Here is a 17,737-nt window from a genome sequence, read left to right on the forward strand (position 1 = left end):
AGGGGTATGATACTCGCTTTGGGTGCGAGTGGTCCCGGGTTCAATTCCAGGACGGACCCGAGTTTTTATAGAGGTAATTTAGTGACTATTTAAATGCAACTAACTACAGGGTAGGCCTATGAGTTGAGCATGTTTTATTTCATACATGGTCCGTTGGTCTAGGGGTATGATACTCGCTTTGGGTGTGAGTGGTCCCGGGTTCAATTCCCGGACGGACCCGAGTTTTTGCAGAGGTAATTTAGTGACTATTTAAATGCAACTAGTTATATTGTAGGCCTACGAGTTGAGCATGTTTCAGTGTCATACATGGTCCGTTGGCCTAGGGGTATGATACTCGCTTCGGGTGTGAGTGGTCCCGGGTTCAAATCCCGGACGGACCCGAGTTTTTGCAGAGGTAATTTAGTGACTATTTAAATGCAACTAACTACAGGGTAGGCCTATGAGTTGAGCATGTCTTATTTCGTACATGGTCCGTTGGTCTAGGGGTATGATACTCGCTTTGGGTGTGAGTGGTCCCGGGTTCAAATCCCGGACGGACCCGAGTTTTTGCAGAGGTAATTTAGTGACTATTTAAATGCAACTAACTACAGGGTAGGCCTATGAGTTGAGCATGTTCTATTTCATACATGGTCCGTTGGTCTAGGGGTATGATACTCGCTTTGGGTGCGAGTGGTCCCGGGTTCAAATCCCGGACGGACCCGAGTTTTTGCAGAAGTAATATGGTGACTATTCAAATGCTACGAGTTAAATTGTAGGACTACGAGATGAGCATGTTTCAGTGTCATACTTCGTCCGTTGGTCTAGGGGTATGATACTCGCTTAGGGTGCGAGTGGTCCCGGGTTCAAATCCCGGACGGACCCGAGTTTTGCAGAAGTAATTTGGTGACTATTTAAATGTAACTAGTTAAATTGTAGGAATACGAGCTGAGCATGTTTCAGTGTCATACTTCGTCCGTTGGTCTAGGGGTATGATACTCGCTTCGGGTGTGAGTGGTCCCGGGTTGAAATCCCGGACGGACCCGAGTTTTTGCAGAGGTAATTTAGTGACTATTTAAATGCAACTAGTTATATTGTAGGCCTACGAGTTGAGCTTGTTTCAGTGTCATACATGGTCCGTTGGTCTAGGGGTATGATACTCGCATCGGGTGTGAGTGGTCCCGGGTTCAAATCCCGGACGGACCCGAGTTTTTGCAGAGGTAATTTAGTGACTATTTAAATGCAACTAACTACAGGGTAGGCCTATGAGTTGAGCATGTTTTACTTCTTACATGGTCCGTTGGTCTAGGGGTATGATACTCGCTTTGGGTGCGAGTGGTCCCGGGTTCAAATCCCGGACGGACCCGAGTTTTTGCAGAAGTAATTTGGTGACTATTCAAATGCAACGAGTAAAATTGTAGGACTACGAGTTGAGCATGTTTCAGTGTCATACATGGTCCGTTGGTCTAGGGGTATGATACTCGCTTCGGGTGTGAGTGGTCCCGGGTTCAAATCCTGGACGGACCCGAGGTTTGCAGAAGTAATTTGGTGACTATTTAAATGCAACTAGTTAAATTGTAGGACTACGAGTTGAGAATGTCTCGCTGTCATACATGATCCGTTGGTTTTGGGGTATGTTACTCGCTTCGGGTGTGAGTGGTCCCGGGTTCAAATCCCGGACGGACCCGAGTTTTGCAGAAGTAATTTGGTGACTATTTAAATATAACTAGTTAAATAGTAGGACTACGAGTTGAGCATGTTTCCGTGTCATATTTCGTCCGTTGGTTTAGGGGTATGATACTCGCTTTGGGTGCGAGTGGTCCCGGGTTCAAATCCCGGACGGACCCGAGTTTTTGCAGAAGTAATTTGGTGACTATTCAAATGCTACGAGTTAAATTGTAGGACTACGAGATGAGCATGTTTCAGTTTCATACTTCGTCCGTTGGTCTAGGGGTATGATACTCGCTTCGGGTGTGAGTGGTCCCGGGTTCAAATCCCGGACGGACCCGAGTTTTTGCAGAGGTAATTTAGTGACTATTTAAATGCAACTAACTACAGGGTAGGCCTATGAGTTGAGCATGTTTTATTTCATACATGGTCCGTTGGTCTAGGGGTATGATACTCGCTTTGGGTGTGAGTGGTCCCGGGTTCAAATCCCGGACGGACCCGAGTTTTTGCAGAGGTAATTTAGTGACTATTTAAATGCAACTAACTACAGGGTAGGCCTATGAGTTGAGCATGTTTCAGTGTCGTACTTCGTCCGTTGGTCTAGGGGTATGATACTCGCTTAGGGTGCGAGTGGTCCCGGGTTCAAATCCCGGACGGACCCGAGTTTTGCAGAAGTAATTTGGTGACTATTTAAATGTAACTAGTTAAATTGTAGGAATACGAGCTGAGCATGTTTCAGTGTCATACTTCGTCCGTTGGTCTAGGGGTATGATACTCGCTTCGGGTGTGAGTGGTCCCGGGTTCAAATCCCGGACGGACCCGAGTTTTTGCAGAGGTAATTTAGTGACTATTTAAATGCAACTAACTACAGGGTAGGCCTATGAGTTGAGCATGTTTTATTTCATACATGGTCCGTTGGTCTAGGGGTATGATACTCGCTTTGGGTGTGAGTGGTCCCGGGTTCAAATCCCGGACGGACCCGAGTTTTTGCAGAGGTAATTTAGTGACTATTTAAATGCAACTAACTACAGGGTAGGCCTATGAGTTGAGCATGTTCTATTTCATACATGGTCCGTTGGTCTAGGGGTATGATACTCGCTTTGGGTGCGAGTGGTCCCGGGTTCAATTCCAGGACGGACCCGAGTTTTTATAGAGGTAATTTAGTGACTATTTAAATGCAACTAACTACAGGGTAGGCCTATGAGTTGAGCATGTTTTATTTCATACATGGTCCGTTGGTCTAGGGGTATGATACTCGCTTTGGGTGTGAGTGGTCCCGGGTTCAATTCCCGGACGGACCCGAGTTTTTGCAGAGGTAATTTAGTGACTATTTAAATGCAACTAGTTACAGGGTAGGCCTATGAGTTGAGCATGTTCTATTTCATACATGGTCCGTTGGTCTAGGGGTATGATACTCGCTTTGGGTGCGAGTGGTCCCGGGTTCAAATCCCGGACGGACTCGCGTTTTTGCAGAAGTAATTTGGTGACTATTCAAATGCTACGAGTTAAATTGTAGGACTACGAGATGAGCATGTTTCAGTGTCATACTTCGTCCGTTGGTCTAGGGGTATGATACTCGCTTTGGGTGCGAGTGGTCCCGGGTTCAAATCCCGGACGGACCCGAGTTTTTGCAGAAGTAATATGGTGACTATTCAAATGCTACGAGTTAAATTGTAGGACTACGAGATGAGCATGTTTCAGTGTCATACTTCGTCCGTTGGTCTAGGGGTATGATACTCGCTTAGGGTGCGAGTGGTCCCGGGTTCAAATCCCGGACGGACCCGAGTTTTGCAGAAGTAATTTGGTGACTATTTAAATGTAACTAGTTAAATTGTAGGAATACGAGCTGAGCATGTTTCAGTGTCATACTTCGTCCGTTGGTCTAGGGGTATGATACTCGCTTCGGGTGTGAGTGGTCCCGGGTTGAAATCCCGGACGGACCCGAGTTTTTGCAGAGGTAATTTAGTGACTATTTAAATGCAACTAGTTATATTGTAGGCCTACGAGTTGAGCTTGTTTCAGTGTCATACATGGTCCGTTGGTCTAGGGGTATGATACTCGCATCGGGTGTGAGTGGTCCCGGGTTCAAATCCCGGACGGACCCGAGTTTTTGCAGAGGTAATTTAGTGACTATTTAAATGCAACTAACTACAGGGTAGGCCTATGAGTTGAGCATGTTTTACTTCTTACATGGTCCGTTGGTCTAGGGGTATGATACTCGCTTTGGGTGCGAGTGGTCCCGGGTTCAAATCCCGGACGGACCCGAGTTTTTGCAGAAGTAATTTGGTGACTATTCAAATGCAACGAGTAAAATTGTAGGACTACGAGTTGAGCATGTTTCAGTGTCATACATGGTCCGTTGGTCTAGGGGTATGATACTCGCTTCGGGTGTGAGTGGTCCCGGGTTCAAATCCTGGACGGACCCGAGGTTTGCAGAAGTAATTTGGTGACTATTTAAATGCAACTAGTTAAATTGTAGGACTACGAGTTGAGAATGTCTCGCTGTCATACATGATCCGTTGGTTTTGGGGTATGTTACTCGCTTCGGGTGTGAGTGGTCCCGGGTTCAAATCCCGGACGGACCCGAGTTTTGCAGAAGTAATTTGGTGACTATTTAAATATAACTAGTTAAATAGTAGGACTACGAGTTGAGCATGTTTCCGTGTCATATTTCGTCCGTTGGTTTAGGGGTATGATACTCGCTTTGGGTGCGAGTGGTCCCGGGTTCAAATCCCGGACGGACCCGAGTTTTTGCAGAAGTAATTTGGTGACTATTCAAATGCTACGAGTTAAATTGTAGGACTACGAGATGAGCATGTTTCAGTTTCATACTTCGTCCGTTGGTCTAGGGGTATGATACTCGCTTCGGGTGTGAGTGGTCCCGGGTTCAAATCCCGGACGGACCCGAGTTTTTGCAGAGGTAATTTAGTGACTATTTAAATGCAACTAACTACAGGGCAGGCCTATGAGTTGAGCATGTTTTATTTCATACATGGTCCGTTGGTCTAGGGGTATGATACTCGCTTTGGGTGTGAGTGGTCCCGGGTTCAAATCCCGGACGGACCCGAGTTTTTGCAGAGGTAATTTAGTGACTATTTAAATGCAACTAACTACAGGGTAGGCCTATGAGTTGAGCATGTTTCAGTGTCGTACTTCGTCCGTTGGTCTAGGGGTATGATACTCGCTTAGGGTGCGAGTGGTCCCGGGTTCAAATCCCGGACGGACCCGAGTTTTGCAGAAGTAATTTGGTGACTATTTAAATGTAACTAGTTAAATTGTAGGAATACGAGCTGAGCATGTTTCAGTGTCATACTTCGTCCGTTGGTCTAGGGGTATGATACTCGCTTCGGGTGTGAGTGGTCCCGGGTTCAAATCCCGGACGGACCCGAGTTTTTGCAGAGGTAATTTAGTGACTATTTAAATGCAACTAACTACAGGGTAGGCCTATGAGTTGAGCATGTTTTATTTCATACATGGTCCGTTGGTCTAGGGGTATGATACTCGCTTTGGGTGTGAGTGGTCCCGGGTTCAAATCCCGGACGGACCCGAGTTTTTGCAGAGGTAATTTAGTGACTATTTAAATGCAACTAACTACAGGGTAGGCCTATGAGTTGAGCATGTTCTATTTCATACATGGTCCGTTGGTCTAGGGGTATGATACTCGCTTTGGGTGCGAGTGGTCCCGGGTTCAATTCCAGGACGGACCCGAGTTTTTATAGAGGTAATTTAGTGACTATTTAAATGCAACTAACTACAGGGTAGGCCTATGAGTTGAGCATGTTTTATTTCATACATGGTCCGTTGGTCTAGGGGTATGATACTCGCTTTGGGTGTGAGTGGTCCCGGGTTCAATTCCCGGACGGACCCGAGTTTTTGCAGAGGTAATTTAGTGACTATTTAAATGCAACTAGTTATATTGTAGGCCTACGAGTTGAGCATGTTTCAGTGTCATACATGGTCCGTTGGCCTAGGGGTATGATACTCGCTTCGGGTGTGAGTGGTCCCGGGTTCAAATCCCGGACGGACCCGAGTTTTTGCAGAGGTAATTTAGTGACTATTTAAATGCAACTAACTACAGGGTAGGCCTATGAGTTGAGCATGTCTTATTTCATACATGGTCCGTTGGTCTAGGGGTATGATACTCGCTTTGGGTGTGAGTGGTCCCGGGTTCAAATCCCGGACGGACCCGAGTTTTTGCAGAGGTAATTTAGTGACTATTTAAATGCAACTAACTACAGGGTAGGCCTATGAGTTGAGCATGTTCTATTTCATACATGGTCCGTTGGTCTAGGGGTATGATACTCGCTTTGGGTGCGAGTGGTCCCGGGTTCAAATCCCGGACGGACCCGAGTTTTTGCAGAAGTAATATGGTGACTATTCAAATGCTACGAGTTAAATTGTAGGACTACGAGATGAGCATGTTTCAGTGTCATACTTCGTCCGTTGGTCTAGGGGTATGATACTCGCTTAGGGTGCGAGTGGTCCCGGGTTCAAATCCCGGACGGACCCGAGTTTTGCAGAAGTAATTTGGTGACTATTTAAATGTAACTAGTTAAATTGTAGGAATACGAGCTGAGCATGTTTCAGTGTCATACTTCGTCCGTTGGTCTAGGGGTATGATACTCGCTTCGGGTGTGAGTGGTCCCGGGTTGAAATCCCGGACGGACCCGAGTTTTTGCAGAGGTAATTTAGTGACTATTTAAATGCAACTAGTTATATTGTAGGCCTACGAGTTGAGCATGTTTCAGTGTCATACATGGTCCGTTGGTCTAGGGGTATGATACTCGCATCGGGTGTGAGTGGTCCCGGGTTCAAATCCCGGACGGACCCGAGTTTTTGCAGAGGTAATTTAGTGACTATTTAAATGCAACTAACTACAGGGTAGGCCTATGAGTTGAGCATGTTTTACTTCTTACATGGTCCGTTGGTCTAGGGGTATGATACTAACTTTGGGTGCGAGTGGTCCCGGGTTCAAATCCCGGACGGACCCGAGTTTTTGCAGAAGTAATTTGGTGACTATTCAAATGCAACGAGTAAAATTGTAGGACTACGAGTTGAGCATGTTTCAGTGTCATACATGGTCCGTTGGTCTAGGGGTATGATACTCGCTTCGGGTGTGAGTGGTCCCGGGTTCAAATCCTGGACGGACCCGAGGTTTGCAGAAGTAATTTGGTGACTATTTAAATGCAACTAGTTAAATTGTAGGACTACGAGTTGAGAATGTCTCGCTGTCATACATGATCCGTTGGTTTTGGGGTATGTTACTCGCTTCGGGTGTGAGTGGTCCCGGGTTCAAATCCCGGACGGACCCGAGTTTTGCAGAAGTAATTTGGTGACTATTTAAATATAACTAGTTAAATAGTAGCACTACGAGTTGAGCATGTTTCCGTGTCATATTTCGTCCGTTGGTTTAGGGGTATGATTCTCGCTTTGGGTGCGAGTGGTCCCGGGTTCAAATCCCGGACGGACCCGAGTTTTTGCAGAAGTAATTTGGTGACTATTCAAATGCTACGAGTTAAATTGTAGGACTACGAGATGAGCATGTTTCAGTGTCATACTTCGTCCGTTGGTCTAGGGGTATGATACTCGCTTCGGGTGTGAGTGGTCCCGGGTTCAAATCCCGGACGGACCCGAGTTTTTGCAGAGGTAATTTAGTGACTATTTAAATGCAACTAACTACAGGGTAGGCCTATGAGTTGAGCATGTTTTATTTCATACATGGTCCGTTGGTCTAGGGGTATGATACTCGCTTTGGGTGTGAGTGGTCCCGGGTTCAAATCCCGGACGGACCCGAGTTTTTGCAGAGGTAATTTAGTGACTATTTAAATGCAACTAACTACAGGGTAGGCCTATGAGTTGAGCATGTTTCAGTGTCGTACTTCGTCCGTTGGTCTAGGGGTATGATACTCGCTTAGGGTGCGAGTGGTCCCGGGTTCAAATCCCGGACGGACCCGAGTTTTGCAGAAGTAATTTGGTGACTATTTAAATGTAACTAGTTAAATTGTAGGAATACGAGCTGAGCATGTTTCAGTGTCATACTTCGTCCGTTGGTCTAGGGGTATGATACTCGCTTCGGGTGTGAGTGGTCCCGGGTTCAAATCCCGGACGGACCCGAGTTTTTGCAGAGGTAATTTAGTGACTATTTAAATGCAACTAACTACAGGGTAGGCCTATGAGTTGAGCATGTTTTATTTCATACATGGTCCGTTGGTCTAGGGGTATGATACTCGCTTTGGGTGTGCGTGGTCCCGGGTTCAATTCCCGGACGGACCCGAGTTTTTGCAGAGGTAATTTAGTGAGTATTTAAATGCAACTAACTACAGGGTAGGCCTATGAGTTGAGCATGTTATATTTCATACATGGTCCGTTGGGCTAGGGGTATGGTACTCGCTTAGGGTGCGAGTGGTCCCGGGTTCAAATCCCGGACGGACCCGAGTTTTTGCAGAGGTAATTTAGTGACTATTTAAATGCAACTAACTACAGGGTAGGCCTATGAGTTGAGCATGTTATATTTCATACATGGTCCGTTGGGCTAGGGGTATGGTACTCGCTTAGGGTGCGAGTGGTCCCGGGTTCAAATCCCGGACGGACCCGAGTTTTTGCAGAAGTAATTTGGTGACTATTCAAATGCAACGAGTTAAATTGTAGGACTACGAGTTGAGCATGTTTCAGTGTCATACATGGTCCGTTGGTCTAGGAGTATGATACTCGCTTCGAGTGTGAGTGGTCCCGGGTTCAAATTCCGGACGGACCCGAGTTTTGCAGAAGTAATTTGGTGACTATTTAAATGTAACTAGTTAAATAGTAGGACTACGAGTTGAGCATGTTTTAGGGTCATATTTCGTCCGTTGGTTTAGGGGTATGATACTCGCTTCGGGTGTGAGTAGTCCCGGGTTCAAATCCCGGACGGACCCGAGTTTTGCAGAAGTAATTTGGTGACTATTTAAATGCAACGAGTTATATTGTAGGCCTACAAGTGTAGCATGTTTCAGTGTCATACATGGTCCGTTGGTCTAGGGGTATGGTATTCGCTTCGGGTGTGAGTGGTCCCGGGTTCAAATCCCGGACGGACCCGAGTTTTTGCAGAAGTAATATGGTGACTATTCAAATGCTACGAGTTAAATTGTAGGACTACGAGATGAGCATGTTTCAGTGTCATACTTCGTCCGTTGGTCTAGGGGTATGATACTCGCTTAGGGTGCGAGTGGTCCCGGGTTCAAATCCCGGACGGACCCGAGTTTTGTAGAAGTAATTTGGTGACTATTTAAATGTAACTAGTTAAATTGTAGGAATACGAGCTGAGCATGTTTCAGTGTCATACTTCGTCCGTTGGTCTAGGGGTATGATACTCGCTTCGGGTGTGAGTGGTCCCGGGTTGAAATCCCGGACGGACCCGAGTTTTTGCAGAGGTAATTTAGTGACTATTTAAATGCAACTAGTTATATTGTAGGCCTACGAGTTGAGCATGTTTCAGTGTCATACATGGTCCGTTGGTCTAGGGGTATGATACTCGTTTCGGGTGTGAGTGGTCCCGGGTTCAAATCCCGGACGGACCCGAGTTTTTGCAGAGGTAATTTAGTGACTATTTAAATGCAGCTATTTATATTGTAGGCCTACGAGTTGAGCATCTTTCAGTGTTATACATGGTCCGTTGGTCTAGGGGTATGATACTCGCTTCGGGTGTGAGTGGTCCCGGGTTCAAATCATGGACGGACCCGAGGTTTGCAGAAGTAATTTGGTGACTATTTAAATGCAACTAGTTAAATTGTAGGACTACGAGTTGAGAATGTCTCGCTGTCATACATGATCCGTTGGTTTTGGGGTATGTTACTCGCTTCGGGTGTGAGTGGTCCCGGGTTCAAATCCCGGACGGACCCGAGTTTTGCAGAAGTAATTTGGTGACTATTTAAATATAACTAGTTAAATAGTAGGACTACGAGTTGAGCATGTTTCCGTGTCATATTTCGTCCGTTGGTTTAGGGGTATGATACTCGCTTTGGGTGCGAGTGGTCCCGGGTTCAAATCCCGGACGGACCCGAGTTTTTGCAGAAGTAATTTGGTGACTATTCAAATGCTACGAGTTAAATTGTAGGACTACGAGATGAGCATGTTTCAGTGTCATACTTCGTCCGTTGGTCTAGGGGTATGATACTCGCTTCGGGTGTGGGTGGTCCCGGGTTCAAATCCCGGACGGACCCGAGTTTTTGCAGAGGTAATTTAGTGACTATTTAAATGCAACTAACTACAGGGTAGGCCTATGAGTTGAGCATGTTTTATTTCATACATGGTCCGTTGGTCTAGGGGTATGATACTCGCTTTGGGTGTGAGTGGTCCCGGGTTCAAATCCCGGACGGACCCGAGTTTTTGCAGAGGTAATTTAGTGACTATTTAAATGCAACTAACTACAGGGTAGGCCTATGAGTTGAGCATGTTTCAGTGTCGTACTTCGTCCGTTGGTCTAGGGGTATGATACTCGCTTAGGGTGCGAGTGGTCCCGGGTTCAAATCCCGGACGGACCCGAGTTTTGCAGAAGTAATTTGGTGACTATTTAAATGTAACTAGTTAAATTGTAGGAATACGAGCTGAGCATGTTTCAGTGTCATACTTCGTCCGTTGGTCTAGGGGTATGATACTCGCTTCGGGTGTGAGTGGTCCCGGGTTCAAATCCGGGACGGACCCGAGTTTTTGCAGAGGTAATTTAGTGACTATTTAAATGCAACTAACTACAGGGTAGGCCTATGAGTTGAGCATGTTTTATTTCATACATGGTCCGTTGGTCTAGGGGTATGATACTCGCTTTGGGTGTGCGTGGTCCCGGGTTCAATTCCCGGACGGACCCGAGTTTTTGCAGAGGTAATTTAGTGAGTATTTAAATGCAACTAACTACAGGGTAGGCCTATGAGTTGAGCATGTTATATTTCATACATGGTCCGTTGGGCTAGGGGTATGGTACTCGCTTAGGGTGCGAGTGGTCCCGGGTTCAAATCCCGGACGGACCCGAGTTTTTGCAGAGGTAATTTAGTGACTATTTAAATGCAACTAACTACAGGGTAGGCCTATGAGTTGAGCATGTTATATTTCATACATGGTCCGTTGGGCTAGGGGTATGGTACTCGCTTAGGGTGCGAGTGGTCCCGGGTTCAAATCCCGGACGGACCCGAGTTTTTGCAGAAGTAATTTGGTGACTATTCAAATGCAACGAGTTAAATTGTAGGACTACGATTTGAGCATGTTTCAGTGTCATACATGGTCCGTTGGTCTAGGAGTATGATACTCGCTTCGAGTGTGAGTGGTCCCGGGTTCAAATTCCGGACGGACCCGAGTTTTGCAGAAGTAATTTGGTGACTATTTAAATGTAACTAGTTAAATAGTAGGACTACGAGTTGAGCATGTTTTAGGGTCATATTTCGTCCGTTGGTTTAGGGGTATGATACTCGCTTCGGGTGTGAGTAGTCCCGGGTTCAAATCCCGGACGGACCCGAGTTTTGCAGAAGTAATTTGGTGACTATTTAAATGCAACGAGTTATATTGTAGGCCTACAAGTGTAGCATGTTTCAGTGTCATACATGGTACGTTGGTCTAGGGGTATGGTATTCGCTTCGGGTGTGAGTGGTCCCGGGTTCAAATCCCGGACGGACCCGAGTTTTTGCAGAAGTAATATGGTGACTATTCAAATGCTACGAGTTAAATTGTAGGACTACGAGATGAGCATGTTTCAGTGTCATACTTCGTCCGTTGGTCTAGGGGTATGATACTCGCTTAGGGTGCGAGTGGTCCCGGGTTCAAATCCCGGACGGACCCGAGTTTTGTAGAAGTAATTTGGTGACTATTTAAATGTAACTAGTTAAATTGTAGGAATACGAGCTGAGCATGTTTCAGTGTCATACATGGTCCGTTGGTCTAGGGGTATGATACTCGTTTCGGGTGTGAGTGGTCCCGGGTTCAAATCCCGGACGGACCCGAGTTTTTGCAGAGGTAATTTAGTGACTATTTAAATGCAGCTATTTATATTGTAGGCCTACGAGTTGAGCATGTTTCAGTGTTATACATGGTCCGTTGGTCTAGGGGTATGATACTCGCTTCGGGTGTGAGTGGTCCCGGGTTCAATTCCCGGACGGACCCGAGTTTTTGCAGAGGTAATTTAGTGACTATTTAAATGCAACTAACTACAGGGTAGGCCTATGAGTTGAGCATGTTTTATTTCATACATGGTCCGTTGGTCTAGGGGTATGATACTCGCTTTGGGTGTGAGAGGTCCCGGGTTCAAATCCCGGACGGACCCGAGTTTTTGCAGAGGTAATTTAGTGACTATTTAAATGCAACTAACTACAGGGTAGGCCTATGAGTTGAGCATGTTCTATTTCATACATGGTCCGTTGGTCTAGGGGTATGATACTCGCTTTGGGTGCGAGTGGTCCCGGGTTCAAATCCCGGACGGACCCGAGTTTTTGCAGAAGTAATATGGTGACTATTCAAATGCTACGAGTTAAATTGTAGGACTACGAGATGAGCATGTTTCAGTGACATACTTCGTCCGTTGGTCTAGGGGTATGATACTCGCTTAGGGTGCGAGTGGTCCCGGGTTCAAATCCCGGACGGACCCGAGTTTTTGCAGAAGTAATTTGGTGACTATTCAAATGCAACGAGTTAAATTGTAGGACTACGATTTGAGCATGTTTCAGTGTCATACATGGTCCGTTGGTCTAGGAGTATGATACTCGCTTCGAGTGTGAGTGGTCCCGGGTTCAAATTCCGGACGGACCCGAGTTTTGCAGAAGTAATTTGGTGACTATTTAAATGTAACTAGTTAAATAGTAGGACTACGAGTTGAGCATGTTTTAGGGTCATATTTCGTCCGTTGGTTTAGGGGTATGATACTCGCTTCGGGTGTGAGTAGTCCCGGGTTCAAATCCCGGACGGACCCGAGTTTTGCAGAAGTAATTTGGTGACTATTTAAATGCAACGAGTTATATTGTAGGCCTACAAGTGTAGCATGTTTCAGTGTCATACATGGTACGTTGGTCTAGGGGTATGGTATTCGCTTCGGGTGTGAGTGGTCCCGGGTTCAAATCCCGGACGGACCCGAGTTTTTGCAGAAGTAATATGGTGACTATTCAAATGCTACGAGTTAAATTGTAGGACTACGAGATGAGCATGTTTCAGTGTCATACTTCGTCCGTTGGTCTAGGGGTATGATACTCGCTTAGGGTGCGAGTGGTCCCGGGTTCAAATCCCGGACGGACCCGAGTTTTGTAGAAGTAATTTGGTGACTATTTAAATGTAACTAGTTAAATTGTAGGAATACGAGCTGAGCATGTTTCAGTGTCATACATGGTCCGTTGGTCTAGGGGTATGATACTCGTTTCGGGTGTGAGTGGTCCCGGGTTCAAATCCCGGACGGACCCGAGTTTTTGCAGAGGTAATTTAGTGACTATTTAAATGCAGCTATTTATATTGTAGGCCTACGAGTTGAGCATGTTTCAGTGTTATACATGGTCCGTTGGTCTAGGGGTATGATACTCGCTTCGGGTGTGAGTGGTCCCGGGTTCAATTCCCGGACGGACCCGAGTTTTTGCAGAGGTAATTTAGTGACTATTTAAATGCAACTAACTACAGGGTAGGCCTATGAGTTGAGCATGTTTTATTTCATACATGGTCCGTTGGTCTAGGGGTATGATACTCGCTTTGGGTGTGAGAGGTCCCGGGTTCAAATCCCGGACGGACCCGAGTTTTTGCAGAGGTAATTTAGTGACTATTTAAATGCAACTAACTACAGGGTAGGCCTATGAGTTGAGCATGTTCTATTTCATACATGGTCCGTTGGTCTAGGGGTATGATACTCGCTTTGGGTGCGAGTGGTCCCGGGTTCAAATCCCGGACGGACCCGAGTTTTTGCAGAAGTAATATGGTGACTATTCAAATGCTACGAGTTAAATTGTAGGACTACGAGATGAGCATGTTTCAGTGTCATACTTCGTCCGTTGGTCTAGGGGTATGATACTCGCTTAGGGTGCGAGTGGTCCCGGGTTCAAATCCCGGACGGACCCGAGTTTTGCAGAAGTAATTTGGTGACTATTTAAATGTAACTAGTTAAATTGTAGGAATACGAGCTGAGCATGTTTCAGTGTCATACTTCGTCCGTTGGTCTAGGGGTATGATACTCGCTTCGGGTGTGAGTGGTCCCGGGTTCAAATCCCGGACGGACCCGAGTTTTTGCAGAGGTAATTTAGTGACTATTTAAATGCAACTAACTACAGGGTAGGCCTATGAGTTGAGCATGTTTTATTTCATACATGGTCCGTTGGTCTAGGGGTATGATACTCGCTTTGGGTGTGCGTGGTCCCGGGTTCAATTCCCGGACGGATCCGAGTTTTTGCAGAGGTAATTTAGTGACTATTTAAATGCAACTAACTACAGGGTAGGCCTATGAGTTGAGCATGTTATATTTCATACATGGTCCGTTGGGCTAGGGGTATGGTACTCGCTTAGGGTGCGAGTGGTCCCGGGTTCAAATCCCGGACGGACCCGAGTTTTTGCAGAAGTAATTTGGTGACTATTCAAATGCAACGAGTTAAATTGTAGGACTACGAGTTGAGCATGTTTCAGTGTCATACATGGTCCGTTGGTCTAGGAGTATGATACTCGCTTCGAGTGTGAATGGTCCCGGGTTCAAATTCCGGACGGACCCGAGTTTTGCAGAAGTAATTTGGTGACTATTTAAATGTAACTAGTTAAATAGTAGGACTACGAGTTGAGCATGTTTTAGGGTCATATTTCGTCCGTTGGTTTAGGGGTATGATACTCGCTTCGGGTGTGAGTAGTCCCGGGTTCAAATCCCGGACGGACCCGAGTTTTGCAGAAGTAATTTGGTGACTATTTAAATGCAACGAGTTATATTGTAGGCCTACAAGTGTAGCATGTTTCAGTGTCATACATGGTCCGTTGGTCTAGGGGTATGGTATTCGCTTCGGGTGTGAGTGGTCCCGGGTTCAAATCCCGGACGGACCCGAGTTTTTGCAGAAGTAATATGGTGACTATTCAAATGCTACGAGTTAAATTGTAGGACTACGAGATGAGCATGTTTCAGTGTCATACTTCGTCCGTTGGTCTAGGGGTATGATACTCGCTTAGGGTGCGAGTGGTCCCGGGTTCAAATCCCGGACGGACCCGAGTTTTGCAGAAGTAATTTGGTGACTATTTAAATGTAACTAGTTAAATTGTAGGAATACGAGCTGAGCATGTTTCAGTGTCATACTTCGTCCGTTGGTCTAGGGGTATGATACTCGCTTCGGGTGTGAGTGGTCCCGGGTTGAAATCCCGGACGGACCCGAGTTTTTGCAGAGGTAATTTAGTGACTATTTAAATGCAACTAGTTATATTGTAGGCCTACGAGTTGAGCATGTTTCAGTGTCATACATGGTCCGTTGGTCTAGGGGTATGATACTCGTTTCGGGTGTGAGTGGTCCCGGGTTCAAATCCCGGACGGACCCGAGTTTTTGCAGAGGTAATTTAGTGACTATTTAAATGCAGCTATTTATATTGTAGGCCTACGAGTTGAGCATGTTTCAGTGTTATACATGGTCCGTTGGTCTAGGGGTATGATACTCGCTTCGGGTGTGAGTGGTCCCGGGTTCAATTCCCGGACGGACCCGAGTTTTTGCAGAGGTAATTTAGTGACTATTTAAATGCAACTAACTACAGGGTAGGCCTATGAGTTGAGCATGTTTTATTTCATACATGGTCCGTTGGTCTAGGGGTATGATACTCGCTTTGGGTGTGAGTGGTCCCGGGTTCAAATCCCGGACGGACCCGAGTTTCTGCAGAGGTAATTTAGTGACTATTTAAATGCAACTAACTACAGGGTAGGCCTATGAGTTGAGCATGTTCTATTTCATACATGGTCCGTTGGTCTAGGGGTATGATACTCGCTTTGGGTGCGAGTGGTCCCGGGTTCAAATCCCGGACGGACCCGAGTTTTTGCAGAAGTAATATGGTGACTATTCAAATGCTACGAGTTAAATTGTAGGACTACGAGATGAGCATGTTTCAGTGTCATACTTCGTCCGTTGGTCTAGGGGTATGATACTCGCTTAGGGTGCGAGTGGTCCCGGGTTCAAATCCCGGACGGACCCGAGTTTTGCAGAAGTAATTTGGTGACTATTTAAATGTAACTAGTTAAATTGTAGGAATACGAGCTGAGCATGTTTCAGTGTCATACTTCGTCGGTTGGTCTAGGGGTATGATACTCGCTTCGGGTGTGAGTGGTCCCGGGTTGAAATCCCGGACGGACCCGAGTTTTTGCAGAGGTAATTTAGTGACTATTTAAATGCAACTAGTTATATTGTAGGCCTACGAGTTGAGCATGTTTCAGTGTCATACATGGTCCGTTGGTCTAGGGGTATGATACTCGTTTCGGGTGTGAGTGGTCCCGGGTTCAAATCCCGGACGGACCCGAGTTTTGCAGAAGTAATTTGGTGACTATTTAAATGTAACTAGTTAAATTGTAGGAATACGAGCTGAGCATGTTTCAGTGTCATACTTCGTCCGTTGGTCTAGGGGTATGATACTCGCTTCGGGTGTGAGTGGTCCCGGGTTCAAATCCCGGACGGACCCGAGTTTTTGCAGAGGTAATTTAGTGACTATTTAAATGCAACTAACTACAGGGTAGGCCTATGAGTTGAGCATGTTTTATTTCATACATGGTCCGTTGGTCTAGGGGTATGATACTCGCTTTGGGTGTGCGTGGTCCCGGGTTCAATTCCCGGACGGACCCGAGTTTTTGCAGAGGTAATTTAGTGACTATTTAAATGCAACTAACTACAGGGTAGGCCTATGAGTTGAGCATGTTATATTTCATACATGGTCCGTTGGGCTAGGGGTATGATACTCGCTTAGGGTGCGAGTGGTCCCGGGTTCAAATCCCGGACGGACCCGAGTTTTTGCAGAAGTAATTTGGTGACTATTCAAATGCAACGAGTTAAATTGTAGGACTACGAGTTGAGCATGTTTCAGTGTCATACATGGTCCGTTGGTCTAGGAGTATGATACTCGCTTCGAGTGTGAGTGGTCCCGGGTTCAAATTCCGGACGGACCCGAGTTTTGCAGAAGTAATTTGGTGACTATTTAAATGTAACTAGTTAAATAGTAGGACTACGAGTTGAGCATGTTTTAGGGTCATATTTCGTCCGTTGGTTTAGGGGTATGATACTCGCTTCGGGTGTGAGTAGTCCCGGGTTCAAATCCCGGACGGACCCGAGTTTTGCAGAAGTAATTTGGTGACTATTTAAATGCAACGAGTTATATTGTAGGCCTACAAGTGTAGCATGTTTCAGTGTCATACATGGTACGTTGGTCTAGGGGTATGGTATTCGCTTCGGGTGTGAGTGGTCCCGGGTTCAAATCCCGGACGGACCCGAGTTTTTGCAGAAGTAATATGGTGACTATTCAAATGCTACGAGTTAAATTGTAGGACTACGAGATGAGCATGTTTCAGTGTCATACTTCGTCCGTTGGTCTAGGGGTATGATACTCGCTTAGGGTGCGAGTGGTCCCGGGTTCAAATCCCGGACGGACCCGAGTTTTGTAGAAGTAATTTGGTGACTATTTAAATGTAACTAGTTAAATTGTAGGAATACGAGCTGAGCATGTTTCAGTGTCATACATGGTCCGTTGGTCTAGGGGTATGATACTCGTTTCGGGTGTGAGTGGTCCCGGGTTCAAATCCCGGACGGACCCGAGTTTTTGCAGAGGTAATTTAGTGACTATTTAAATGCAGCTATTTATATTGTAGGCCTACGAGTTGAGCATGTTTCAGTGTTATACATGGTCCGTTGGTCTAGGGGTATGATACTCGCTTCGGGTGTGAGTGGTCCCGGGTTCAATTCCCGGACGGACCCGAGTTTTTGCAGAGGTAATTTAGTGACTATTTAAATGCAACTAACTACAGGGTAGGCCTATGAGTTGAGCATGTTTTATTTCATACATGGTCCGTTGGTCTAGGGGTATGATACTCGCTTTGGGTGTGAGAGGTCCCGGGTTCAAATCCCGGACGGACCCGAGTTTTTGCAGAGGTAATTTAGTGACTATTTAAATG

The 17,737-nt window shown here is 46.1% G+C and overlaps 72 non-coding genes across 72 annotated transcripts; all 72 read left to right on the forward strand.

Annotated features, from left to right (window-relative positions):
• The first annotated feature begins 147 nt into the window (after nucleotides 1-147).
• Nucleotides 148-219, forward strand: TRNAP-UGG (transfer RNA proline (anticodon UGG)). The gene has a single exon. It is a non-coding gene; the product is annotated as a tRNA-Pro (tRNA).
• Nucleotides 220-308: 89 nt separating this feature from the next.
• Nucleotides 309-380, forward strand: TRNAP-CGG (transfer RNA proline (anticodon CGG)). Its single transcript has one exon. It is a non-coding gene; the product is annotated as a tRNA-Pro (tRNA).
• An 88-nt stretch (nucleotides 381-468) lies between these two features.
• Nucleotides 469-540, forward strand: TRNAP-UGG (transfer RNA proline (anticodon UGG)). The gene has a single exon. It is a non-coding gene; the product is annotated as a tRNA-Pro (tRNA).
• Nucleotides 541-628: 88 nt separating this feature from the next.
• TRNAP-UGG (transfer RNA proline (anticodon UGG)) lies at nucleotides 629-700 on the forward strand. The gene has a single exon. It is a non-coding gene; the product is annotated as a tRNA-Pro (tRNA).
• An 89-nt stretch (nucleotides 701-789) lies between these two features.
• On the forward strand, nucleotides 790-863 carry TRNAP-AGG (transfer RNA proline (anticodon AGG)). Its single transcript has one exon. It is a non-coding gene; the product is annotated as a tRNA-Pro (tRNA).
• Nucleotides 864-1,110: 247 nt separating this feature from the next.
• On the forward strand, nucleotides 1,111-1,182 carry TRNAP-CGG (transfer RNA proline (anticodon CGG)). Its single transcript has one exon. It is a non-coding gene; the product is annotated as a tRNA-Pro (tRNA).
• An 88-nt stretch (nucleotides 1,183-1,270) lies between these two features.
• TRNAP-UGG (transfer RNA proline (anticodon UGG)) lies at nucleotides 1,271-1,342 on the forward strand. The gene has a single exon. It is a non-coding gene; the product is annotated as a tRNA-Pro (tRNA).
• Nucleotides 1,343-1,431: 89 nt separating this feature from the next.
• On the forward strand, nucleotides 1,432-1,503 carry TRNAP-CGG (transfer RNA proline (anticodon CGG)). The gene has a single exon. It is a non-coding gene; the product is annotated as a tRNA-Pro (tRNA).
• Nucleotides 1,504-1,912: 409 nt separating this feature from the next.
• On the forward strand, nucleotides 1,913-1,986 carry TRNAP-CGG (transfer RNA proline (anticodon CGG)). Its single transcript has one exon. It is a non-coding gene; the product is annotated as a tRNA-Pro (tRNA).
• An 86-nt stretch (nucleotides 1,987-2,072) lies between these two features.
• Nucleotides 2,073-2,144, forward strand: TRNAP-UGG (transfer RNA proline (anticodon UGG)). The gene has a single exon. It is a non-coding gene; the product is annotated as a tRNA-Pro (tRNA).
• An 89-nt stretch (nucleotides 2,145-2,233) lies between these two features.
• On the forward strand, nucleotides 2,234-2,307 carry TRNAP-AGG (transfer RNA proline (anticodon AGG)). Its single transcript has one exon. It is a non-coding gene; the product is annotated as a tRNA-Pro (tRNA).
• An 86-nt stretch (nucleotides 2,308-2,393) lies between these two features.
• On the forward strand, nucleotides 2,394-2,467 carry TRNAP-CGG (transfer RNA proline (anticodon CGG)). The gene has a single exon. It is a non-coding gene; the product is annotated as a tRNA-Pro (tRNA).
• An 86-nt stretch (nucleotides 2,468-2,553) lies between these two features.
• On the forward strand, nucleotides 2,554-2,625 carry TRNAP-UGG (transfer RNA proline (anticodon UGG)). Its single transcript has one exon. It is a non-coding gene; the product is annotated as a tRNA-Pro (tRNA).
• Nucleotides 2,626-2,873: 248 nt separating this feature from the next.
• TRNAP-UGG (transfer RNA proline (anticodon UGG)) lies at nucleotides 2,874-2,945 on the forward strand. Its single transcript has one exon. It is a non-coding gene; the product is annotated as a tRNA-Pro (tRNA).
• Nucleotides 2,946-3,033: 88 nt separating this feature from the next.
• Nucleotides 3,034-3,105, forward strand: TRNAP-UGG (transfer RNA proline (anticodon UGG)). Its single transcript has one exon. It is a non-coding gene; the product is annotated as a tRNA-Pro (tRNA).
• A 250-nt stretch (nucleotides 3,106-3,355) lies between these two features.
• TRNAP-AGG (transfer RNA proline (anticodon AGG)) lies at nucleotides 3,356-3,429 on the forward strand. The gene has a single exon. It is a non-coding gene; the product is annotated as a tRNA-Pro (tRNA).
• A 247-nt stretch (nucleotides 3,430-3,676) lies between these two features.
• On the forward strand, nucleotides 3,677-3,748 carry TRNAP-CGG (transfer RNA proline (anticodon CGG)). Its single transcript has one exon. It is a non-coding gene; the product is annotated as a tRNA-Pro (tRNA).
• Nucleotides 3,749-3,836: 88 nt separating this feature from the next.
• Nucleotides 3,837-3,908, forward strand: TRNAP-UGG (transfer RNA proline (anticodon UGG)). The gene has a single exon. It is a non-coding gene; the product is annotated as a tRNA-Pro (tRNA).
• Nucleotides 3,909-3,997: 89 nt separating this feature from the next.
• On the forward strand, nucleotides 3,998-4,069 carry TRNAP-CGG (transfer RNA proline (anticodon CGG)). The gene has a single exon. It is a non-coding gene; the product is annotated as a tRNA-Pro (tRNA).
• A 409-nt stretch (nucleotides 4,070-4,478) lies between these two features.
• Nucleotides 4,479-4,552, forward strand: TRNAP-CGG (transfer RNA proline (anticodon CGG)). Its single transcript has one exon. It is a non-coding gene; the product is annotated as a tRNA-Pro (tRNA).
• Nucleotides 4,553-4,638: 86 nt separating this feature from the next.
• TRNAP-UGG (transfer RNA proline (anticodon UGG)) lies at nucleotides 4,639-4,710 on the forward strand. The gene has a single exon. It is a non-coding gene; the product is annotated as a tRNA-Pro (tRNA).
• An 89-nt stretch (nucleotides 4,711-4,799) lies between these two features.
• On the forward strand, nucleotides 4,800-4,873 carry TRNAP-AGG (transfer RNA proline (anticodon AGG)). Its single transcript has one exon. It is a non-coding gene; the product is annotated as a tRNA-Pro (tRNA).
• An 86-nt stretch (nucleotides 4,874-4,959) lies between these two features.
• On the forward strand, nucleotides 4,960-5,033 carry TRNAP-CGG (transfer RNA proline (anticodon CGG)). The gene has a single exon. It is a non-coding gene; the product is annotated as a tRNA-Pro (tRNA).
• An 86-nt stretch (nucleotides 5,034-5,119) lies between these two features.
• On the forward strand, nucleotides 5,120-5,191 carry TRNAP-UGG (transfer RNA proline (anticodon UGG)). The gene has a single exon. It is a non-coding gene; the product is annotated as a tRNA-Pro (tRNA).
• A 248-nt stretch (nucleotides 5,192-5,439) lies between these two features.
• Nucleotides 5,440-5,511, forward strand: TRNAP-UGG (transfer RNA proline (anticodon UGG)). The gene has a single exon. It is a non-coding gene; the product is annotated as a tRNA-Pro (tRNA).
• An 89-nt stretch (nucleotides 5,512-5,600) lies between these two features.
• TRNAP-CGG (transfer RNA proline (anticodon CGG)) lies at nucleotides 5,601-5,672 on the forward strand. The gene has a single exon. It is a non-coding gene; the product is annotated as a tRNA-Pro (tRNA).
• Nucleotides 5,673-5,760: 88 nt separating this feature from the next.
• TRNAP-UGG (transfer RNA proline (anticodon UGG)) lies at nucleotides 5,761-5,832 on the forward strand. Its single transcript has one exon. It is a non-coding gene; the product is annotated as a tRNA-Pro (tRNA).
• Nucleotides 5,833-5,920: 88 nt separating this feature from the next.
• TRNAP-UGG (transfer RNA proline (anticodon UGG)) lies at nucleotides 5,921-5,992 on the forward strand. Its single transcript has one exon. It is a non-coding gene; the product is annotated as a tRNA-Pro (tRNA).
• An 89-nt stretch (nucleotides 5,993-6,081) lies between these two features.
• Nucleotides 6,082-6,155, forward strand: TRNAP-AGG (transfer RNA proline (anticodon AGG)). Its single transcript has one exon. It is a non-coding gene; the product is annotated as a tRNA-Pro (tRNA).
• Nucleotides 6,156-6,402: 247 nt separating this feature from the next.
• On the forward strand, nucleotides 6,403-6,474 carry TRNAP-CGG (transfer RNA proline (anticodon CGG)). The gene has a single exon. It is a non-coding gene; the product is annotated as a tRNA-Pro (tRNA).
• Nucleotides 6,475-6,723: 249 nt separating this feature from the next.
• TRNAP-CGG (transfer RNA proline (anticodon CGG)) lies at nucleotides 6,724-6,795 on the forward strand. The gene has a single exon. It is a non-coding gene; the product is annotated as a tRNA-Pro (tRNA).
• Nucleotides 6,796-7,204: 409 nt separating this feature from the next.
• Nucleotides 7,205-7,278, forward strand: TRNAP-CGG (transfer RNA proline (anticodon CGG)). The gene has a single exon. It is a non-coding gene; the product is annotated as a tRNA-Pro (tRNA).
• An 86-nt stretch (nucleotides 7,279-7,364) lies between these two features.
• Nucleotides 7,365-7,436, forward strand: TRNAP-UGG (transfer RNA proline (anticodon UGG)). Its single transcript has one exon. It is a non-coding gene; the product is annotated as a tRNA-Pro (tRNA).
• An 89-nt stretch (nucleotides 7,437-7,525) lies between these two features.
• TRNAP-AGG (transfer RNA proline (anticodon AGG)) lies at nucleotides 7,526-7,599 on the forward strand. Its single transcript has one exon. It is a non-coding gene; the product is annotated as a tRNA-Pro (tRNA).
• Nucleotides 7,600-7,685: 86 nt separating this feature from the next.
• Nucleotides 7,686-7,759, forward strand: TRNAP-CGG (transfer RNA proline (anticodon CGG)). Its single transcript has one exon. It is a non-coding gene; the product is annotated as a tRNA-Pro (tRNA).
• Nucleotides 7,760-8,005: 246 nt separating this feature from the next.
• TRNAP-AGG (transfer RNA proline (anticodon AGG)) lies at nucleotides 8,006-8,077 on the forward strand. Its single transcript has one exon. It is a non-coding gene; the product is annotated as a tRNA-Pro (tRNA).
• Nucleotides 8,078-8,165: 88 nt separating this feature from the next.
• TRNAP-AGG (transfer RNA proline (anticodon AGG)) lies at nucleotides 8,166-8,237 on the forward strand. The gene has a single exon. It is a non-coding gene; the product is annotated as a tRNA-Pro (tRNA).
• A 409-nt stretch (nucleotides 8,238-8,646) lies between these two features.
• Nucleotides 8,647-8,718, forward strand: TRNAP-CGG (transfer RNA proline (anticodon CGG)). The gene has a single exon. It is a non-coding gene; the product is annotated as a tRNA-Pro (tRNA).
• Nucleotides 8,719-8,807: 89 nt separating this feature from the next.
• Nucleotides 8,808-8,881, forward strand: TRNAP-AGG (transfer RNA proline (anticodon AGG)). The gene has a single exon. It is a non-coding gene; the product is annotated as a tRNA-Pro (tRNA).
• A 247-nt stretch (nucleotides 8,882-9,128) lies between these two features.
• On the forward strand, nucleotides 9,129-9,200 carry TRNAP-CGG (transfer RNA proline (anticodon CGG)). Its single transcript has one exon. It is a non-coding gene; the product is annotated as a tRNA-Pro (tRNA).
• Nucleotides 9,201-9,930: 730 nt separating this feature from the next.
• TRNAP-UGG (transfer RNA proline (anticodon UGG)) lies at nucleotides 9,931-10,002 on the forward strand. The gene has a single exon. It is a non-coding gene; the product is annotated as a tRNA-Pro (tRNA).
• Nucleotides 10,003-10,091: 89 nt separating this feature from the next.
• On the forward strand, nucleotides 10,092-10,165 carry TRNAP-AGG (transfer RNA proline (anticodon AGG)). Its single transcript has one exon. It is a non-coding gene; the product is annotated as a tRNA-Pro (tRNA).
• A 406-nt stretch (nucleotides 10,166-10,571) lies between these two features.
• Nucleotides 10,572-10,643, forward strand: TRNAP-AGG (transfer RNA proline (anticodon AGG)). Its single transcript has one exon. It is a non-coding gene; the product is annotated as a tRNA-Pro (tRNA).
• An 88-nt stretch (nucleotides 10,644-10,731) lies between these two features.
• TRNAP-AGG (transfer RNA proline (anticodon AGG)) lies at nucleotides 10,732-10,803 on the forward strand. The gene has a single exon. It is a non-coding gene; the product is annotated as a tRNA-Pro (tRNA).
• A 570-nt stretch (nucleotides 10,804-11,373) lies between these two features.
• TRNAP-AGG (transfer RNA proline (anticodon AGG)) lies at nucleotides 11,374-11,447 on the forward strand. The gene has a single exon. It is a non-coding gene; the product is annotated as a tRNA-Pro (tRNA).
• Nucleotides 11,448-11,533: 86 nt separating this feature from the next.
• On the forward strand, nucleotides 11,534-11,605 carry TRNAP-CGG (transfer RNA proline (anticodon CGG)). The gene has a single exon. It is a non-coding gene; the product is annotated as a tRNA-Pro (tRNA).
• An 89-nt stretch (nucleotides 11,606-11,694) lies between these two features.
• TRNAP-CGG (transfer RNA proline (anticodon CGG)) lies at nucleotides 11,695-11,766 on the forward strand. The gene has a single exon. It is a non-coding gene; the product is annotated as a tRNA-Pro (tRNA).
• Nucleotides 11,767-11,854: 88 nt separating this feature from the next.
• Nucleotides 11,855-11,926, forward strand: TRNAP-UGG (transfer RNA proline (anticodon UGG)). The gene has a single exon. It is a non-coding gene; the product is annotated as a tRNA-Pro (tRNA).
• An 88-nt stretch (nucleotides 11,927-12,014) lies between these two features.
• TRNAP-UGG (transfer RNA proline (anticodon UGG)) lies at nucleotides 12,015-12,086 on the forward strand. The gene has a single exon. It is a non-coding gene; the product is annotated as a tRNA-Pro (tRNA).
• An 89-nt stretch (nucleotides 12,087-12,175) lies between these two features.
• Nucleotides 12,176-12,249, forward strand: TRNAP-AGG (transfer RNA proline (anticodon AGG)). The gene has a single exon. It is a non-coding gene; the product is annotated as a tRNA-Pro (tRNA).
• Nucleotides 12,250-12,817: 568 nt separating this feature from the next.
• Nucleotides 12,818-12,891, forward strand: TRNAP-AGG (transfer RNA proline (anticodon AGG)). The gene has a single exon. It is a non-coding gene; the product is annotated as a tRNA-Pro (tRNA).
• Nucleotides 12,892-12,977: 86 nt separating this feature from the next.
• On the forward strand, nucleotides 12,978-13,049 carry TRNAP-CGG (transfer RNA proline (anticodon CGG)). Its single transcript has one exon. It is a non-coding gene; the product is annotated as a tRNA-Pro (tRNA).
• An 89-nt stretch (nucleotides 13,050-13,138) lies between these two features.
• Nucleotides 13,139-13,210, forward strand: TRNAP-CGG (transfer RNA proline (anticodon CGG)). Its single transcript has one exon. It is a non-coding gene; the product is annotated as a tRNA-Pro (tRNA).
• An 88-nt stretch (nucleotides 13,211-13,298) lies between these two features.
• On the forward strand, nucleotides 13,299-13,370 carry TRNAP-UGG (transfer RNA proline (anticodon UGG)). Its single transcript has one exon. It is a non-coding gene; the product is annotated as a tRNA-Pro (tRNA).
• Nucleotides 13,371-13,458: 88 nt separating this feature from the next.
• TRNAP-UGG (transfer RNA proline (anticodon UGG)) lies at nucleotides 13,459-13,530 on the forward strand. Its single transcript has one exon. It is a non-coding gene; the product is annotated as a tRNA-Pro (tRNA).
• Nucleotides 13,531-13,619: 89 nt separating this feature from the next.
• Nucleotides 13,620-13,693, forward strand: TRNAP-AGG (transfer RNA proline (anticodon AGG)). The gene has a single exon. It is a non-coding gene; the product is annotated as a tRNA-Pro (tRNA).
• Nucleotides 13,694-13,779: 86 nt separating this feature from the next.
• On the forward strand, nucleotides 13,780-13,853 carry TRNAP-CGG (transfer RNA proline (anticodon CGG)). Its single transcript has one exon. It is a non-coding gene; the product is annotated as a tRNA-Pro (tRNA).
• Nucleotides 13,854-14,099: 246 nt separating this feature from the next.
• TRNAP-AGG (transfer RNA proline (anticodon AGG)) lies at nucleotides 14,100-14,171 on the forward strand. Its single transcript has one exon. It is a non-coding gene; the product is annotated as a tRNA-Pro (tRNA).
• A 409-nt stretch (nucleotides 14,172-14,580) lies between these two features.
• On the forward strand, nucleotides 14,581-14,652 carry TRNAP-CGG (transfer RNA proline (anticodon CGG)). The gene has a single exon. It is a non-coding gene; the product is annotated as a tRNA-Pro (tRNA).
• An 89-nt stretch (nucleotides 14,653-14,741) lies between these two features.
• On the forward strand, nucleotides 14,742-14,815 carry TRNAP-AGG (transfer RNA proline (anticodon AGG)). The gene has a single exon. It is a non-coding gene; the product is annotated as a tRNA-Pro (tRNA).
• A 247-nt stretch (nucleotides 14,816-15,062) lies between these two features.
• TRNAP-CGG (transfer RNA proline (anticodon CGG)) lies at nucleotides 15,063-15,134 on the forward strand. Its single transcript has one exon. It is a non-coding gene; the product is annotated as a tRNA-Pro (tRNA).
• An 89-nt stretch (nucleotides 15,135-15,223) lies between these two features.
• On the forward strand, nucleotides 15,224-15,295 carry TRNAP-CGG (transfer RNA proline (anticodon CGG)). The gene has a single exon. It is a non-coding gene; the product is annotated as a tRNA-Pro (tRNA).
• Nucleotides 15,296-15,383: 88 nt separating this feature from the next.
• TRNAP-UGG (transfer RNA proline (anticodon UGG)) lies at nucleotides 15,384-15,455 on the forward strand. Its single transcript has one exon. It is a non-coding gene; the product is annotated as a tRNA-Pro (tRNA).
• An 88-nt stretch (nucleotides 15,456-15,543) lies between these two features.
• On the forward strand, nucleotides 15,544-15,615 carry TRNAP-UGG (transfer RNA proline (anticodon UGG)). The gene has a single exon. It is a non-coding gene; the product is annotated as a tRNA-Pro (tRNA).
• An 89-nt stretch (nucleotides 15,616-15,704) lies between these two features.
• On the forward strand, nucleotides 15,705-15,778 carry TRNAP-AGG (transfer RNA proline (anticodon AGG)). The gene has a single exon. It is a non-coding gene; the product is annotated as a tRNA-Pro (tRNA).
• Nucleotides 15,779-16,025: 247 nt separating this feature from the next.
• Nucleotides 16,026-16,097, forward strand: TRNAP-CGG (transfer RNA proline (anticodon CGG)). The gene has a single exon. It is a non-coding gene; the product is annotated as a tRNA-Pro (tRNA).
• Nucleotides 16,098-16,185: 88 nt separating this feature from the next.
• Nucleotides 16,186-16,259, forward strand: TRNAP-CGG (transfer RNA proline (anticodon CGG)). Its single transcript has one exon. It is a non-coding gene; the product is annotated as a tRNA-Pro (tRNA).
• Nucleotides 16,260-16,505: 246 nt separating this feature from the next.
• TRNAP-AGG (transfer RNA proline (anticodon AGG)) lies at nucleotides 16,506-16,577 on the forward strand. Its single transcript has one exon. It is a non-coding gene; the product is annotated as a tRNA-Pro (tRNA).
• A 570-nt stretch (nucleotides 16,578-17,147) lies between these two features.
• TRNAP-AGG (transfer RNA proline (anticodon AGG)) lies at nucleotides 17,148-17,221 on the forward strand. The gene has a single exon. It is a non-coding gene; the product is annotated as a tRNA-Pro (tRNA).
• An 86-nt stretch (nucleotides 17,222-17,307) lies between these two features.
• TRNAP-CGG (transfer RNA proline (anticodon CGG)) lies at nucleotides 17,308-17,379 on the forward strand. The gene has a single exon. It is a non-coding gene; the product is annotated as a tRNA-Pro (tRNA).
• Nucleotides 17,380-17,468: 89 nt separating this feature from the next.
• On the forward strand, nucleotides 17,469-17,540 carry TRNAP-CGG (transfer RNA proline (anticodon CGG)). The gene has a single exon. It is a non-coding gene; the product is annotated as a tRNA-Pro (tRNA).
• An 88-nt stretch (nucleotides 17,541-17,628) lies between these two features.
• TRNAP-UGG (transfer RNA proline (anticodon UGG)) lies at nucleotides 17,629-17,700 on the forward strand. Its single transcript has one exon. It is a non-coding gene; the product is annotated as a tRNA-Pro (tRNA).
• The last annotated feature ends 37 nt before the right edge of the window (nucleotides 17,701-17,737 follow it).

This window comes from Phalangium opilio, unplaced genomic scaffold (genome assembly GCF_054372755.1).
Source record: "Phalangium opilio isolate 3A_F unplaced genomic scaffold, DU_Popi_V2 ptg000094l_1, whole genome shotgun sequence".
NCBI classification, from domain to species: domain Eukaryota; kingdom Metazoa; phylum Arthropoda; class Arachnida; order Opiliones; family Phalangiidae; genus Phalangium; species Phalangium opilio.